The sequence below is a fragment of the Lepisma saccharinum genome, chromosome 24 (assembly GCF_977018435.1).
Source record: "Lepisma saccharinum chromosome 24, izLepSacc3.1, whole genome shotgun sequence".
Classification (NCBI taxonomy): Eukaryota; Metazoa; Arthropoda; class Insecta; order Zygentoma; family Lepismatidae; genus Lepisma; species Lepisma saccharinum.
The window spans coordinates 56,920,195-56,936,837 of record NC_139252.1 but is presented as its reverse complement, the minus strand read 5'-3'; the positions used below and the strand labels follow the sequence as shown (position 1 = coordinate 56,936,837).

The 16,643-nt window shown below is 38.6% G+C and overlaps 1 protein-coding gene across 5 annotated transcripts in view; it reads right to left on the bottom strand.

Annotated features, from left to right (window-relative positions):
• Positions 1 to 15,405, bottom strand: part of gw (trinucleotide repeat containing adaptor protein gawky) — an 86,399-nt gene extending 70,994 nt beyond the window's left edge. For 4 of the 5 annotated variants that reach the window (XM_083110863.1, XM_083110866.1, XM_083110868.1 and 1 more), the window contains exon 1: positions 15,163 to 15,405. The gene's annotated coding sequence lies outside the window, so the exon portion shown is untranslated. Of the gene's footprint in view, positions 1 to 14,895; positions 14,986 to 15,162 lie in introns of those variants that run through there. The other variant, XM_083110865.1, reaches the window with a different exon arrangement.
• Between the last annotated feature and the right edge of the window lie 1,238 nt (positions 15,406 to 16,643).

Sequence of the window (16,643 nt, the reverse complement as noted above, 5' to 3'; positions counted from 1 at the left end):
GTAATTTAAAATGTTATAACACCATTAAGCCTTGTCTCCATGATATGAAAAACTAAATATGCTGACGAAGGCAGTAATTTATTTTATTATAAAACATAAACTAAACGTAACGTTTCAATCTTCTAGCAAGGCAGGAAAGAATTGGAAGAGGAAGAAAAAGAAAAAGAGAGGAGTTTTGGAATAAGGAGTTTGGGGAAGACCACAGAAAAGATATGCAAAGTGCTTAGGAAAGCGGGCATTAAAACTTACAGGAAGGGAGGGAGAAGCATCTTAAGAATAGCGAAGAATGCAAACAAGAAAAAGGAAAACAGAGAAGAGGAAGAGGAAGGGATTATCTACGAAGTGAAATGTAAAGAATGTCAGAGTGTGTACATAGGAGAAACGAAAAGGAGGCTGAAAGACAGGTTGAAACAACATAGGGATGATGTACGACTTAAGAGAGAGAGAGAGAGAAATGCGATATTTAAACACACGAGAGAAATAGGACATGACATAGAGTGGGATGAGGCTAAGCAGATAGGAAGGGAGAAGAGAATACTAGAGAGAAAATGGAAGGAGGCCAAGGAACTAGAGAAGAAAGGTGAAGAAGACACAATCAACTGGAATGGGGGACTGAAGTTAAACAAAGAATGGAAGAAGGTGTTAGAAAGAGTGGAAAGGACAAGAGAGAAAGAGGAGAGAAGAAGAATGAAGAAAAAAGAGCGTGAGATAAAGAGTCCAACCACATTCTAGATGGAAGTAAATATGTTTAGCTTTTTAGGTGAAAGTACAGTTGACAAGGGAAAGCCACCTGCTAGAATGTTCCAGAACAACTATCTAATAGTCTGGAGGGGAGTTATGTTTGTGTATATATATCTTCCTGTTTTTGTACCTTGTTACATTTGTACTTGGTGCAGAGTCTGAAGAAGACTAGAAGGTTGAAATGTTACGTTTAGTTTATGTTTTATAATAAAATAAATTACTGCCTTGGTCAGCATATTTAGTTTTTCAAAATTTAAAATGGTTTCATCTTGGGTAGTTTTTAGTTCAATAACAGGGTGTCTACCAAAATAATACATCCAGGAAGGTTGACTTTTTCTGGACTTTTCTAGATCCTACTTAGGTAAAGTTGGAAATTAGTAATTAAGAAAATAAATATTTATTTAATGAATACCCCTACCAAAGGACCAGTTAAGATAAAAACTGAAGCTGAATTTAAGAAGAGAATTACATCTGCTATTCCGTATTAATGCATTCTGAACTGTGTTTGGCAGACAAGCGAGGCTTTGGCGTCTGAACTTACAGCCAGTATAATCTTATGTAGGGTTTGTGTCGGTTGTCCCTATATGTTTATGACTATCCATTCATCCATCTTATCTTACCATCATTCATCATCATCTTCGCGATTAGCCAATGGGACAGAAAAAGTGAAGTAAAATAAACTAAATGAATCAATCAATAGCAAAATTCTTGACCACAAGAATAATTTGTTGCCTTTTTATTGACTTCTTGACCTACTTGTTGATTTCTTTACTTTTTCTTGACTTCCATGACTTTCTTGACTGGCAGACACCCTGACAGTGTTGCCACAATCTATAAGCACAATTTCCCTTTGCAAGGGGTAAAATTTCCCTTTTTCGCCAATTTTTTCCCTTCATCTAAAGAATTATTATTATTATTATTATTATTATTATAATTAATAATAATAATTAAATATTATCGTTGAACCATGTTCGTATCTATAAAATGTTTAACTTTTAAATGCTACGACGCTAGGCGTCCCGGGTTCGAATCCCAGCCTGGGCATGGATGTTTGTGAGTGTCCATTCATAATTTCATCATATCATCACTCATCCCCATCTTCGCAATTAGCCAAAAGTGGCAGAAAAGCGAAGTAAAATAAACCAAATCAATAAGCAATAAAATCAATAACTTTTAAATGTTTTTTTTGGAAGATTTAGATTTTATTGCTAAACCAAGCCATTTTTTTCGTTTTGAGATGAAAGCTAAAACCATATGCTAAAACTACATTAAAGTTGGCAACTGAAGATTTCCATCAGTAAAAAGCAAAACACACAAAGAGATGGATTTAGGGAGGCCAATGCCCCATGTCTTCATCACACCATCGGAAGAAAATGAAAACTATTCTACACTAAATGCTATTCTAGCACAGACAAATTTGTGTGGTTCTAGTAAGGCGCAGATATGAAGAGTTTGTGTGGAAAATCACATTTTTCCTCTCCATCAAAATTTTTAATTTTTGCGCATGGGTATACACGTTTTATTATATATATATATATATATATATATATATATATATATATATATATATATATATATTGTACATACATGAGCAAATGTTCCATTGTGGTAAATTTCACATATTAGGTGGAAACTTCTAAAAACACAACTAGTTTTTTTATTAACATTTAATCCATTTAGTCTGAGAAGTATTGTTGGCCACTTCTTCTTGCCACTCCGCACGGAATTTTTAAACTTGTTTCCGCGGTGTTTTTTCATCTTCCAATAATTCTCCACGACGTTTTCTAATATATTCTGGAGTTGCAGATCGTTTCCTTTGCTCCCCTTGTTCTTCCATCGTCCAAGACGGGCACAGCCTTCCACCAAACACTCGCACACGACGAATACCCATTACCCAATGTCCATTGATGACTGAAGTAAAGATAATTTGCGACAAAGAGAACTTTATCGTTTGCACATGTAGTGTTTGAGGCAAAATTCAGAGAAAAGTGGGAAGCTTTACAACATAAACAATACCCTCGGACGCCCACTCCCAAAGCCGGGACATAAGGCTGAATGGCCAATGACCTCTTGCCCCAAACGGTAGCCAGATGTGGATCAACCCAAATTCCACCCTTGCTCTCAGAACAAAGTATACGACAAAATAAAATAAAAAATAAGTTCTCATTTTCAAAACTGGAAACTCTTATAATGTTTAATATAATTAATGTTGAGTCTGCCTTAAAATTTCCCTGAAAATTCGCTATTTTTCATAGAATTTCCCTTTTCCCTTTTCACTTAAAATTAGCTCCAAATTTCCCTTCAAAAAGGGAAATTTCCCTTCATGTGGCAACACTGCACCCTGAATAACTTTATTCTCTATACTCCTGTTTTACAATCAAATTATATTGAATACTGAATAAGAATGGTCAACACCTTGTTCCATCAGTATAAACCCTAAGGCAAGAAATTCTGCTCAGGCATTGAACAGTGACGTTATCAGAAAGTGGTCCCAAGACTTTGTTCATTAAGTGCTTCCGTTTTCCCGTTTAATAGCAGGACAAACTTTTTTCTTTTTTTGCAATGACCGAATGAAAATATATTTCACTACTGAGTTTGGAAGCGCAGTCCATAGACTTGTAACTTGCATAATTTGTTTCTGTTACGTATTTTCCTAATTGATATTATGTGACGCTCAAAATGTAGGACATCTATGATATTTTTCAAATTCCTCCCGGACGCCGGAAATAAGGCTAAAATGTAGGACATGTCCGGGAAAATCCGGACGTCTGGTAACCCTAGACTTAGTATTGTACCCTCCATGACGCCCCTCCTTAATCCGACCAACACCGGAGTTTTTGTTTTAAGCCCACTTGATGCACACAACGGTTAATCGGAACTGGGCATACAGTTTAAAGTTGGATCCTAACCACTATGCGCCTCCACCGGGATACCTTGATTACAAGGCGATGACGTTACCACCGTGCCATCGGGGAGGCTAATTACAAATGACGCTACACTAAATTTATTCTTGTTGGGTCTCATAGGTTGGCGTTCAGTCCAATAGTACGTGTGTATTTCTTCGAGTCGGAATGTGGTTCATAATCTATGTACTCTTGACCTCAGACCTTGAGAGGAAACCCCTGTCACGTTTTGGTTGACCCTGCAACAATGATTAACATATTAATTACATGTTGTGATTTAACCAACATACTACCTGATGCCAAACCTTGCTAATTTCTCTTATTCACCAAGCGTACAAAATGCATTCAAGTCCAGGGAAAGTCGTCTTACCACGCAGTATGGCGTACATTCTAAACAACGTTCAGGTCGACATCTTGAAATACGTTAATCTTATCAGGCCAGCCTTATCAACCACCGCGGCTCCTATTTCAATGCTCTCGAGATACTCGATGTCCGGAGAAGCTTTCGACGTAGTCAGGCTGTTCTGTTCCAACGTCGAACGAACGGTTCGCAAATGCTTTGGTGGCCACGATAGCAAACAGAATGTAGGTCAACGCACGATACCAACTCTTATGCATGGGTTATTGATTTTGACGAAAACGCACTCCTTTAGCTAATTTTGGGCAGACGATGAGCGTGGCGATGGCATTTGCCTTTAGCAGGCATGTCTCGCAGTTCCGCTCTGTTCCAAATGCAGCCAACGTCAAATACAGGGTGTGCAAAAATTATTGGTCGATATTGTAAGGCCATATTTCCACCAATAGTGAACAAGAATACTTTATATTACCACCATTTGAAAGAGAAATATTTGTCATTTTACACAGACCTAAAATTCGTTCGTTGTGCGTCCTGTGTGTGGCAACAGATGTCCAGGTGATACTTCCATTCTCACCAAACCTTCTCGAGCATGTCTTGTGTGACGTTTACGATGGCCATGTCGCTTCACCCTTGCAATTCTGTCAGTATCTGTGGGGGATTGTCTTTGATGAAACCCCACGGGCAGAAATCGGATACAGAGTCCCATCGCAAACGTCACATAATATGAGCTTGAGAAGGTTTGGCGAGAATGTCTATTGTCACACATGGGAAGCACAACGAATTAATTTAAGTTCTTGGCCTTACAAAATCGATCCATAATTTTTGCATACCGTGCATAATAATAGGCAAATTTCCAACACGTCGGGTTCAAGAATTGAAGCAAGAGACACTAATAAGCAGAAAACACCATGGGCGTAACTTGGGGCACGGAGGGATGAAAAAATGAAATTGGGCCCAACTTTGTGGGGACAGAATTAAACAGTTTCCCATCCCATAAAAACAGCGTCCAGGGCTATTTTGCTTAAAAACTATACATTTGTCCTATATCACTTGTCATATCCTGTACCAGGAGACCTTTAACTCGTAATTATTAATAAACCTGAAAAATTGGGGAGGACAGATGACACCTTGCCCCCCTCCAAGTTATGCATCTCTGCTCAAGAACGACTCCTTTCACTGTCATTTCTCTCTCTCTTTTGTACAAGTACACCCAACAGTAAAGGGAATGACAGATATGAACTGTCCATTCCCATTGTCTGTTTTTCACAATGTGGTGATGAATTGAAATAAAAACGTCAATAAGTAGAGAACATCTGCTTCGAACCAACAGAATTCCGTTCCTTTAAAACACATGTGAACAAAAAGAAAATAGTGATGGATAATTTGCCTACTATTATCTTTGCAGCTGGCTGTACACTCCCATTCCCTAAAACACGTAGAAATATGGGAAAAAGTGACAGAAAACAGTCATGAACAACATGCCTATTATTATATGCACGATTGTACAGTGACAAGCATAATAAGAAGCAAATTGTCCAGCCCACTGTTTGTCCATTCAGTTTTCCGCAATGGGTTCAAGAATTGACACAAAAACCACAAGTAAGATGAGAGCCTTTGCTCCAGCACAAGAGCATCATCCCTAAAACACATAGAACGCAGAACGAAAATGTCGATGGACAATTTGCCTACTGTTATCTTTGCGATTAAGTGCACAGTGGGTTGCATAAGTATTACCACACAAAACATCCCTCACTATGTCCATACACTTGGTTTTGCCCAATGAGAGGTTCAAGAATTGAAACAAAACAGCAAACAAACTGCTGACAGGCTTGCAGCATCCATCACACAAGAAAATCTATTCCTTAAAAACACGAAGGGCGAAAAATTAATAATTAATTTAAATTAGTTATGGACAATTTGCCGAGCAATACTTGTGCATCCCAATGTAAACTACTGGTTCTTGACTTTCGAGAGCCCGCGGCCCGGTTAAATTCTTTTTTTAAAAGTCGATGCCCCGATCCCAATAATTTTACTCGTAAGGTAGCTTTCCATTTTTTAACTTTATATGCTAATTAATATGTACTCATGAAATTAAATATTAATAAATTATGGCATAATCATAGACAGTATTAGTTCGATAGGCTATGTCTAGGTTTGTTGTCAAATATAAAATTTGGTTTTAATTACTTGATAACAATTGGATCTAATTAAATCTTTTAGTTTTCTCTGCCTAATATCGTTAAAATAATTTGGTAAGCATGTTCCACTTCAGACAGGCCTAATCAGAATTTTTCCACGTCAGTATATTTATTAAAGTAGATGTGCAAGCTAAATTGACCACAGTATCCAACCAAATTTGGAGGAATGAAGCAAAGCCCCCCCCCCCCCCACATTAGATCAGTCACCAAAGCATTCAGTTATCGACGTGGCCGAAAAGCCTTCTTTCCAGGTGGTTGCCAAATCAGGATGCAAGTAGCTTTAGCGTTCCAGGACTAACTCGAGAAAGGCCCCTTTACTGCACTTCAAAATTGGAGACTGCACTTATAACAGTCCACTCTCAGTGGCTTAGACTTCTCACCAGCGCTGGCAAGAAAGCATTTCCTCTCATCCCTGATGAACCCTGAATGAAAGACCATCTTTCCAGATGGTTGCAACATCCGGGAAAAAGTGCTTCAAAGTATAAAATGCAATAAATAGTTGCTCGAGATAATAGTAAAAAGTAAGTTCAATAGAACAGGAATCGAACCTACATCTTTGGGCACATTAAACCTATATCCTACCACGGGGCCACTTGGAATTCCCACAATACCTTTGCCACATGAAACACACTTGGAAAGCTTTGAAACACTTTTTCTTGTAAGTGGCTGGCTAGAGCGCACTAGTGCCTTGGCCTATAGGGGTACCCTACCACTACACAAAGTCCTGTCACAAACTCAGTTTCCCAAGCTGTGCCCTCTCCTTGTAAGCAGGGGAGTATACCATAAGTTTTTGAAATGCATTGCTTATTTTACATCTTCCATCTTTGGCTGATGCAGATTGTGATCTGTTATGTTAATTAGGGCTGGGCCTACAGTTTTAAGTGTGATCTAAACCACCATGTGCTCGCCTCGAGTCTCAAACCACACTAATACCAAAAGAGTCTGGTGGTCCAGTTGTCTCATGACTAAGAAAACTCTTTGTCGAAAGAACGAACTTGAAAATTATAACTTTGTCTTTCCCATTGAAGCCAGGGAGCATCACATGAACTTTCGTTTCGGGTCGTTTTCAAAACAGGCAGAACCCTCAACAAGGTTATGCACGGTAAAGTATAATTGTTGCCGCCACGTAACAAGCGAATGGGCTTCACATTCCCTGCCTCTACCTGGAATGCGAGGAATGAAGCTGTATGTTGACAGCACAGTGTCCTGTACAATTGGACAAAAATCAAGCATGTAGCAACCCCCCCCCCCTCTCTGGGTTTCCTCAAGTCCATTCTGGAAGTGGGCAGAACATGGATGTGATCAAGTGGGAGGGATCAGGAATGTACAGACCACCTAACATACATCCTATGTGAATTCATGCTCTGGTGCATTACCCTTGTATATTGGTTTACCAGTGGTTCTCAATGTGTGTGCCATGGCTGGTTCACAGGAGCACCGCGAAATGTTCCAATATTTTCACTGAAATTCAATCAATGATATGTTTGTTCCAAATATATGCTTATTTAGTACTCTTTACAAATAAAATGTTTCTGAATTTGAACTTAAGGCAAGTAACATAAGTTGGGGACCCTGGTTTACGTACATCATTCTTGGATCAGCGTTATTGGCAGCCAATTCCTAATTCCATCTAAGCACGATCGACCAATTTCAAACCTAGTTTCTCGAAACAAATTCACATACAGCTGCTCTGCATGTTTAATCTTTTCAATTCCAATTCAATTTTGACAACCTAGAAGCATTCAATGGAAGAGCCCTCACTTGACCTGAATATTTGCACATGAAGCACTCAGTTAACCTTTGATTTTTATCTCTAAGCATTCTCTTCTTTGCATTGCATTGTCATTCATGTGAAGAAGGGTTAAGTGCTTCAACTACATATTCATTCAGAATATTTACTTTTATATTCTTGGTAAAATGAGTGATGAGTTGAGTGATGCAAAGATTGTGGTTACTTGCCTAAGGGGAAGCAGTACACACTGTTTATATTCTCTCCTTGTTCATATTTTTTTTTTAATCAGAGAAGTACCAGTGATTAATAGGAACCTTTGTCAGGTATGATTTTTCTCTAACCTCGCAGTTTGATTTGCTTTATTTCATAAACCTCATACAAAACATTATATTCACATTTATAATATTACCCATAGTCACTAAAATTATGGATTTTCACAACACACTTGACAATGACTAGAGTCCCCGCCACAAAAACTGTCCAGTCAGGGTCACGCCACCCATCTACAGTGTTGCCAATAAGCAACAATTTCAACTTTAAATAATAATTTTTAAAAAATGTTATAAAATAGTACTTAACATAAAGAACATTACGACATATTTTTTACACTGAAATACTTTCTTGGCTATTCAGAACCAAATGAAAATATGTTTCCATGAAATTCACGAGGAAATTATTATCTTTTACTTCAAACTGTAAAAAATAATGAAAGCAGTGACAAGAAAGTTTGAAAAAATCATGAAACATCCTTAAGGGTCATAGATGCATACAGTAACTATTTCATGCACAAAATATATAAGCATGTGAAGTAAAAAAGTAAAATGTTCCAAGATTTGCAAAAATTTTCCGGTTATGTTATGTAAAATATCGTCGCTGTCTAACTCGTGTTCTATTTCATCATGTAAAATCTTTCAGCGAGAAAGTTTGTAATAAATAGGGAGTGGAAGGTGATGAAATGTCATCTTTTTTCTGACACGATGCCCATTAAATATACACAATATTACACTTCATCTAGAACCCAAAGAAGGTAATTTTAAAGTGCATTTTTTGCCAATTTCTCAGGTTTTAGGTCATTTTCCCACATTTTCGGCATTTTTCGCAATATTCGGTGTATTGTTTCGTAATATTATTGAGTCTTTTCACCCAGGTGAACATAGGCCCAGTATATATATCTAGCATGATTGCAATTTACGAGCAAAAGAAATGCTGAACTGGTGACAGTCTTCGTTGTGTCCGAGGAAACCACTAGGTGTATCCTCGTTGCATATTTTCATTGAATGTGCATGTGGTATCATCTGCTGCCTTTTCCTTTTAAAGCAAGATTGCATTTTGTTTCATTTGCTTTTCATTTCAATTTTTAAAATGAAACTAACAAATTGAATGGTCATTTTTTGCATTTTTTTACATCATTCTATAGGATATTCTATAGATCATATACTATATTTTTAGATCATCAACTTCCACTCCATAGTAATAAAACATTGAAATTAATTTTAAGAACATATACAGTATCTCTAGAGTGACGTCTCGGCTATATATGTTTTATCTGAACGAAATTTGCTGTGCATCGATCTTGAACTCATCTGAGCACTGCCTGTGATGTGTGCCTGGCTACATTTACTTACTGGGGGAACAAAATATTTCCCGTAAGTCCACGTATTTGTATTTGGTCCACAGTAAGAATCATCACAATCTCTCTCTATAATAGTGGCGGCACCAGGATTAATCATCTACGGGTACAAAGGGGAATGCGGAATCAAATTAAGGGGCATACTATATTATGTTTACACTTCAAGAAATTAGTTATAAAATGTAAACTGAAAAGGACAAATGAATAAACAAAAGGGGAAACAATTCTTAACAACAATACTGGTAAAAGAAAGACAGCAACCGCTGATATTTGTAGAGACTGCTGCTACTACATCAAAGTAAATGTTATAAATTAATCGTTCAGTTTAGTGTTTCAGTATTCCCTTTTGTAACTCTTTCTTGGTGACTCAAAAGACACACATTCAACCTGGAGCCTCTCCAAAGTTAAAGTACTGCTGATATGTTGTACAGACTTTCCAGAAATCCCACAGCTTCCGCAGTCAGTTTTTGTAACTGTGCAAAGTTGATGTTCTTCCAGGCTTGTACAGCACCAACACTTCCACCTGCTATTGTACCGCTGCTCCTCAATGTCATTTTTAATGAATGCAAAACCAAATAATCCATACACAATATACCAGCAAAGATGCAATCGACCACATACGTACAAAGCACAAAGTGTTGACTGAGCAGCTTGGAAGAAGAATGGCAACCCTGGAGAGCCAAGGGAAAGCTCAGACCTTGAATGGACAGTTTTAGTGGTTGGGACTTTAGCACTTCAATAGGGATTTGTAAAAACTTTGTCCATTTTTCTTTAAAGTTCACTTAGGTATGTTAATCAGTACTGTACACCCAGTTTGACCTGCGTTCCACTGGTAATTCAACTCTGGACTCCTTGATTATGAGGGGATAGCAAGTTAGTTATTTATCGAAACTTTGGCTCCGGTACCCCTGTCTACACCCTCGATTTCAGGCACATTTCAAATATTTTCGTGAAAATATTTAGTTTTTCATAACAAACAGTGCTTGCAAATAGCGCGGAAGTTAATTTTTAAGATATACGAAACTTACGTTTTTTTTAAAATTAAAATTCCTTGCATAACGTCAAAAAGGTTTTTCACAGCTTCTATGATGGCGGATGATGGATTCATGTCACAGGCGCAAGTCTGAATTTTTGCTTTTTCTTCTTATGATTCACATGTGCAATGGGAACATTTGCGATTGCGATATGTTATCTGTGTGATATATTGGCGGATTGGACATTTCAGACATTGGATTTCATTTATGCGACTTCAGAAATTGGAATTAATTATTTCTTTTTGGCAACTGCAGGCCGTAAAGGGGAGGGTTGTATTTTCTAAATGACTTGTGGGATGGGATAATTTGAGACTTCTTATTTTTATGATGGGAAGGGAGTGGAGGGTGGTATTCTGTCGAAAGGACAACAAGGACTTTCAACGTAGAAGTTACTTCATTTTTGGACTTACCTGCAATTCAGTGCCTGGCCTTGGTAAAAAGAGGTAAGTTACCTTCTTAGGTTTAATTCTAGCCTTCATTTTTGGTACCTTCATGTGTCAATGCAGAAAACAGTCAGAAATAGTGTTGGGGGCAGGTGACTCCGGCCAATTTCTAACATGCCTTTAAAAGGGACTCTCTATATTAAGGCGGGGCTTCGGTAGCGGTAGGAGGCGGTAAGTCAATTACCCTAGGGGTGGAGCCCGGAATCCGTGGGAAATTTGGACAACAATTCCAAACGACAAAATCTCAACTTTAAACTGCTGTACAGTCGTAAATACTTCTTTCCGCGCTCCAATTTTTTTAAATTCACAATTAGGATCACAATCTTCATAAAGAAAAAGAAAAATTTTGAAAATTTGAGGCTGTAGAATAGGGTACCCGACCCGAAACTTTTCCACCACTTTTGGCTAATCATAACATTGAGGATGAGTGATGAAATTGATGAAGGGTCATGCCCAGGCTGAGATTCAAAGCTGGGAAAGAAAAAGAAAATGCAGGGCTCAAAAGTCAGCCGACAAAGATTTTGCTGTCTTCTGGGACAAAGATGGTGTTGACTCCAGTATAACAGGTGAATGCTACACTTGGCTTCTTGATCATCTGAAGCAGAAACTAACATCAACATGCCAAACAGTTGTCTAGACAAATCATCGTCATCCAGGCCAATGCACCACTGCCCAGGCCACTGACTGTAGAATCAAAAGTGCTGGATCATCCGTCATATTCCCCAGATTTAGCATTTTCGGAATATTACCTTCTAAAATCTCATAAAAGACCTGAAGGGGACTTTTATTAGAACCATTGCTGAGGCCATCCAGTCTGTAAATGTGCGTTTCAGGAGCAACGAAAGGTGGCAACAGTTTCGTATATCGGAGACACATTTCTTGGCAACAGTTTCGCATATCGGAATTCTTCATTTCTTCATTTTTACAGAAGAAACTACTTAAGGAAATGAGTTTCTCTAAGGTTTCCAACGTTTGTCGAGGTATTTTCTTTCATCGTGGAATCTATTTGACCGGGAAATCATGAATTTTTCAAGAGAAATATTTCACCGATGCACAAGTGCCATTGCTCACGCTCCATGAACCAGATGCTGCATATGTTTGTCCCCTTGTCAGTGTTTCCAACCCTTTTTGTTTTAACCTTATCGGAAATGGTTCGTGGGGCTATCAGTCAGCTACCCTTGCATAATGTACAATTTGCACGTGACGTACACGATAGTAGGTATTTTTCGGTGAAGAAGGTTAGAAACACTGCATACCCACAACGGTAGTACAGCACCTTGAATAAGGTAGTGTGGAAAACGACACAGTTCTGCGCGCTCTGGCTGGTTCCACTCAAAAATGATTTGCTAGAGGCGCTGGTGTTGAACCCGGTGATTGGTATTCGTCTCCTTATAATGGAAGTAAATGGAGTTTTCGCTGCAACGTTTGATTCTTTTACATGAAGCATTTCTATGAATGTGATAATTGCTATGATATTTGGTACAGTGGTCGCGAAGATATTAACGAACATTCTAGACAATCGACCACGTCCTGTTATCGTCATACTTTCGTTAATAATACGGGAGAAAAAATACGCGTGGAATGCTCTTGGCAACTAAATTTTTGTGTATGAATTAGGTTCATTATTATTATCATCATCATCATTTCTTTTAAAGATATACACACTGAAGCATTAGTATTTTGGATATTTACTGTCTCTTTTCTACCGCTTTAAACTAATCGTGGCGATGATGATAATGATGATTCCATGAAGCGACAAGGGGAACCCCACAAAACTTTCTTAGTGCCATCGACATGAGTGTAAGGAAACTTTCAAACCAATGGGACAAGCGACACGGGATGTTCACACTGTCACACTAGTGACACACACTTCCAGACTGTAAAATAGCATTCATTGCACATGAGGGTCCAAACAGCAAACGACACGTTCATATGGCGTATTCGCGTGCTACTTGTTACTTCGGTCGGAAAGCTCCTTAAAGTAAGGGTGCTCAGACCGAAGCGACACGCTACAGGGGGAGTTCCCAACTGAGTGACAAGCGATATGGTGCATTCAGTTTATTGGCAAGAGTTCGCTGCCAATTGTGCGAACAAGATATAGGCGACACGAAAAACCGCACATTATAACAACAGATCTAGGGGACATGATAAGCCACACGTGTCGCTTCTGCTTCGCTCAAACTGGGCCACTTCCTCAATAGCTTGCAACATGTTGCCGTGGTTTGTTGTTCGCGCATACGCGATGCAATGAGTGTCTTGCTTTAGTGAGATTGCGCACCAAAGCGACACTTATCGCTTGAGGATTTCACCAACCGAACGCTGGCCTGTGCTTCCAGTCATGCCGCTACGATGTGAAATGTTACTCTTGATTGGCTCGTTTCCAATCAACATGTGTCGCTTCGGTGTGAAAGTTGCCTTGGACCGAAGGACCCGTGTCGCTTTGGTGTGAAATCCACGTATCGTTTGTCGCGTGTCGCTTTGGTGTAAAATCCCCTTGAGGAAACTGTGCAGTCAGAGCTTGTGTCCCTACGGTTCGAAAGGCTGCATTGATTACGGACTGCTCGCTTCCAAGCGACACTTGTGGTTTGTCGCCTCGGTATGAAATATCTCTCAGGATACTATTTATATTCTAATAACATAGAAAAATAAAACTCTAGTACACAATCCAACCCCTGACGTCCGGAATCACTTTGCGATGTTTCTTCTTTCTTGTGTTACGCATGCTATTTATTTATTAATTTTATTTTACTTTTCTTTCCAAATTAATGTCATTTCGTGACTGCAAATCACTCCACAAATATAACTGTTTCCATGAATTCACGTACCGCCTTTCAAGACAAACAAATCTAAATAATATATTCCAAAAACTAACAAAGCCGCATTACTTTCATAAGAAAATTAGCACCGACATTGATCGCACTGCCATCTATGTTTCTCCTCCGTCTGGGGAACCAGTTTCTTGGGTCGTTTTCCACACTACGTTATTCAAGGCGCTGTAACGGTAGTAAAGTTGTGGCTGCCATATTGTGTGTTACGGAAGCGAAAATAGGAATAAAAAATATTACTCTCTATGAGAAAAATTGTGTTTGTTTTCGTGTAAAAAGAAATATGGCACCTTGAACTATATTCCGCAATACAGAATTGGTAGATACGAACCATGCGAAACACAAAATATCAGATTTTAATGCGTCTCCGATGTACGAAACTGATACCCTAAAGGTTCGTCTCCTGGGAGAATAAGATGAAGAAAAACCTCAACACCATTTGCCAATTCTTCTAGGTAAAGCCTAAGACTTATCAGCACCCCTTCGTACCATACACGTATGATCACACGCCCTCTGCGATTAGAAACAGTTTGTTCGGTATGGTCCACATTATAGCTTACAAAAGTGAGTGTGCAACGAGATCGAGAGCTTCCACGAAGTTAGAGACCCAAGTTCGACCCCGTTAAGGCACCATCCATCATCAGTTCATCATTCATCCTCAGATAGAAATGCGAAAAAGAAGAAGAGACCGAGTTGATGTCAGTCTCGTCTACATTTTGCAAAGGTCTGCAATGTCTGCCTCGTTCCAAATTTCATACAGGCCATTTCGGCACCTTCTCTAGCTGCAACAATTCGTTAGGGGTGTCGCGAACAAAATTTAAATATGTTACATATAATTCGTTTTTATAAATATAAATAATATTGAATATCATTATTTACTTATATTTTACATTGAAGATCTACCATTGTCTTGGGCCCCTCCCCTGCAACTTCTCTGAATCTGCCACCGTTTGTAAGTACATAATTCTAATCTACGCTGCACTTAAATGTCTGACCGAGTGACAAAAATTAATTTCAAGTGAGGTACTTACCGTAATTGCATAGATTATTACGTAAAACGCATCCTAATTAAATCATAACGCCGTGCCAGTCAGCTGATTTACGAACTTTTGCCACTTGACCTCATGACGAAAACAAAACACTCCCCACCATTCCGAGATCCATACAAATTTTACATGTACTGCAAAACGTCAACCTGGCCAAACAAATCGTTTTCATTGTAATATCAATGAAACACTTCTATTCATTTTACATAAATATAATAATCTAATTAACAAGAAGGTATTGTAAATACTCACCTGTTCCCTGGGTATCGTCCCCGAGAAAAATTCCCTTCTAGCCATAAACCGATCTTCACATTCACCGTCTCGCCTGCCTATCATTCCACTTCGTGTAAAAATTGTACCTGAGCTCTGGGACACACAGACAGGAGGAGAAGGGCTAAGGAACTACAGAGCTACTCTCGCAACAAGGACTCCGAAATACTTAAAACTCAATACGAACAAATTTCATGCTGCCTAGTCCGGCCACAGCCAAATGAGGTCGCCAAGCAACTGAACCCTGTCAGTTTAGGAATGCGATTGCTGAGCCATCTATTGACAACCAAGCAATTTAACAGACATTCTATCTATATGCAATATAATATCAAACTCCCTTACGACACTTTGCTTAACTTCATCACGGAAATGCTGTGAATTATGCCCTTACTTTTAGCTGTTTCCTGATAACCTTAAGGAAGAAATTGCAGACAAAATCAAATCTGAACCCAACAGAGAGAAATTAGGTTACGTTAAAACTACGAATATGAGAACTTTTAGAGGCACGCCCACTTTTTATAATCATGTAGTATGTGCTACTATGTTGTACTAATTTCGAAAAAAACTTGTCACGATTTGTTTGAACGAAAACAACTTCCATAACGCTTTAAAATCTGATTAATTGATTTCAGATTGCTATCTAACGAAAGGGCGTGCAAAAAGGAGGGGCTGATGGGACTGCAGCCCCCAAATGCACGTGCAATATATTTTTAAACTTTGGGAAATAACAAATATATGAATCTTGCAAATTACGAAATTACTAACTAAAATATTTTTCTAGAGAAAGCACTTCCAATTAATTATGCAGCATATATATGTCCTTGTTCCTGTGAAAACATTTGTTTACTAAATAGCCAATTATCTCGCCTGGTTAATTTTCTCTTCTTTTTTTTTTTTTACCTTACCTTTCTACATATTGAGTGTAGCAATGAACAGATGATGGATGCCGTACATACTCAAGTTTCGAACCTGGGCTTGCCAACGTATTACACTGACTGCTCCACCCCATACACCGGCCCCTGATTTGCAACAAAATAAGGATGTGTGTTGGGAAGGGTAGGGCATTACCCCCAGACAACCGGTACTTCTCCACCATTAGAAACATTTTAAAAGGGTTCAATAAATGCTATTTTAGTCCAAATCTGAAATTTGTGTGTGGTATTTTGGAATGCTCTCCAAAAAACAAACAAAAAAAATCCATTCACATGAATGTGTGAATGTGAATGGAAATCATAGTCCATAGCCACCTTTGCGATTAGCAGAAAAGTGATATAAAATAAGAAAAATAAATTCTGGATTTTGTTTAGTGGGAGTAATGTAAATAGCACCATGCTCTACCTGCCTTTATATCCTTGCTACAGCTTGAATCCCACAGGCGTTTATTGAAAGACAGATAAAAAAAATTACCAGCTCAGAAAATGAACACAGATCACCCATATATCAGTCAGACACCCTACTGATTG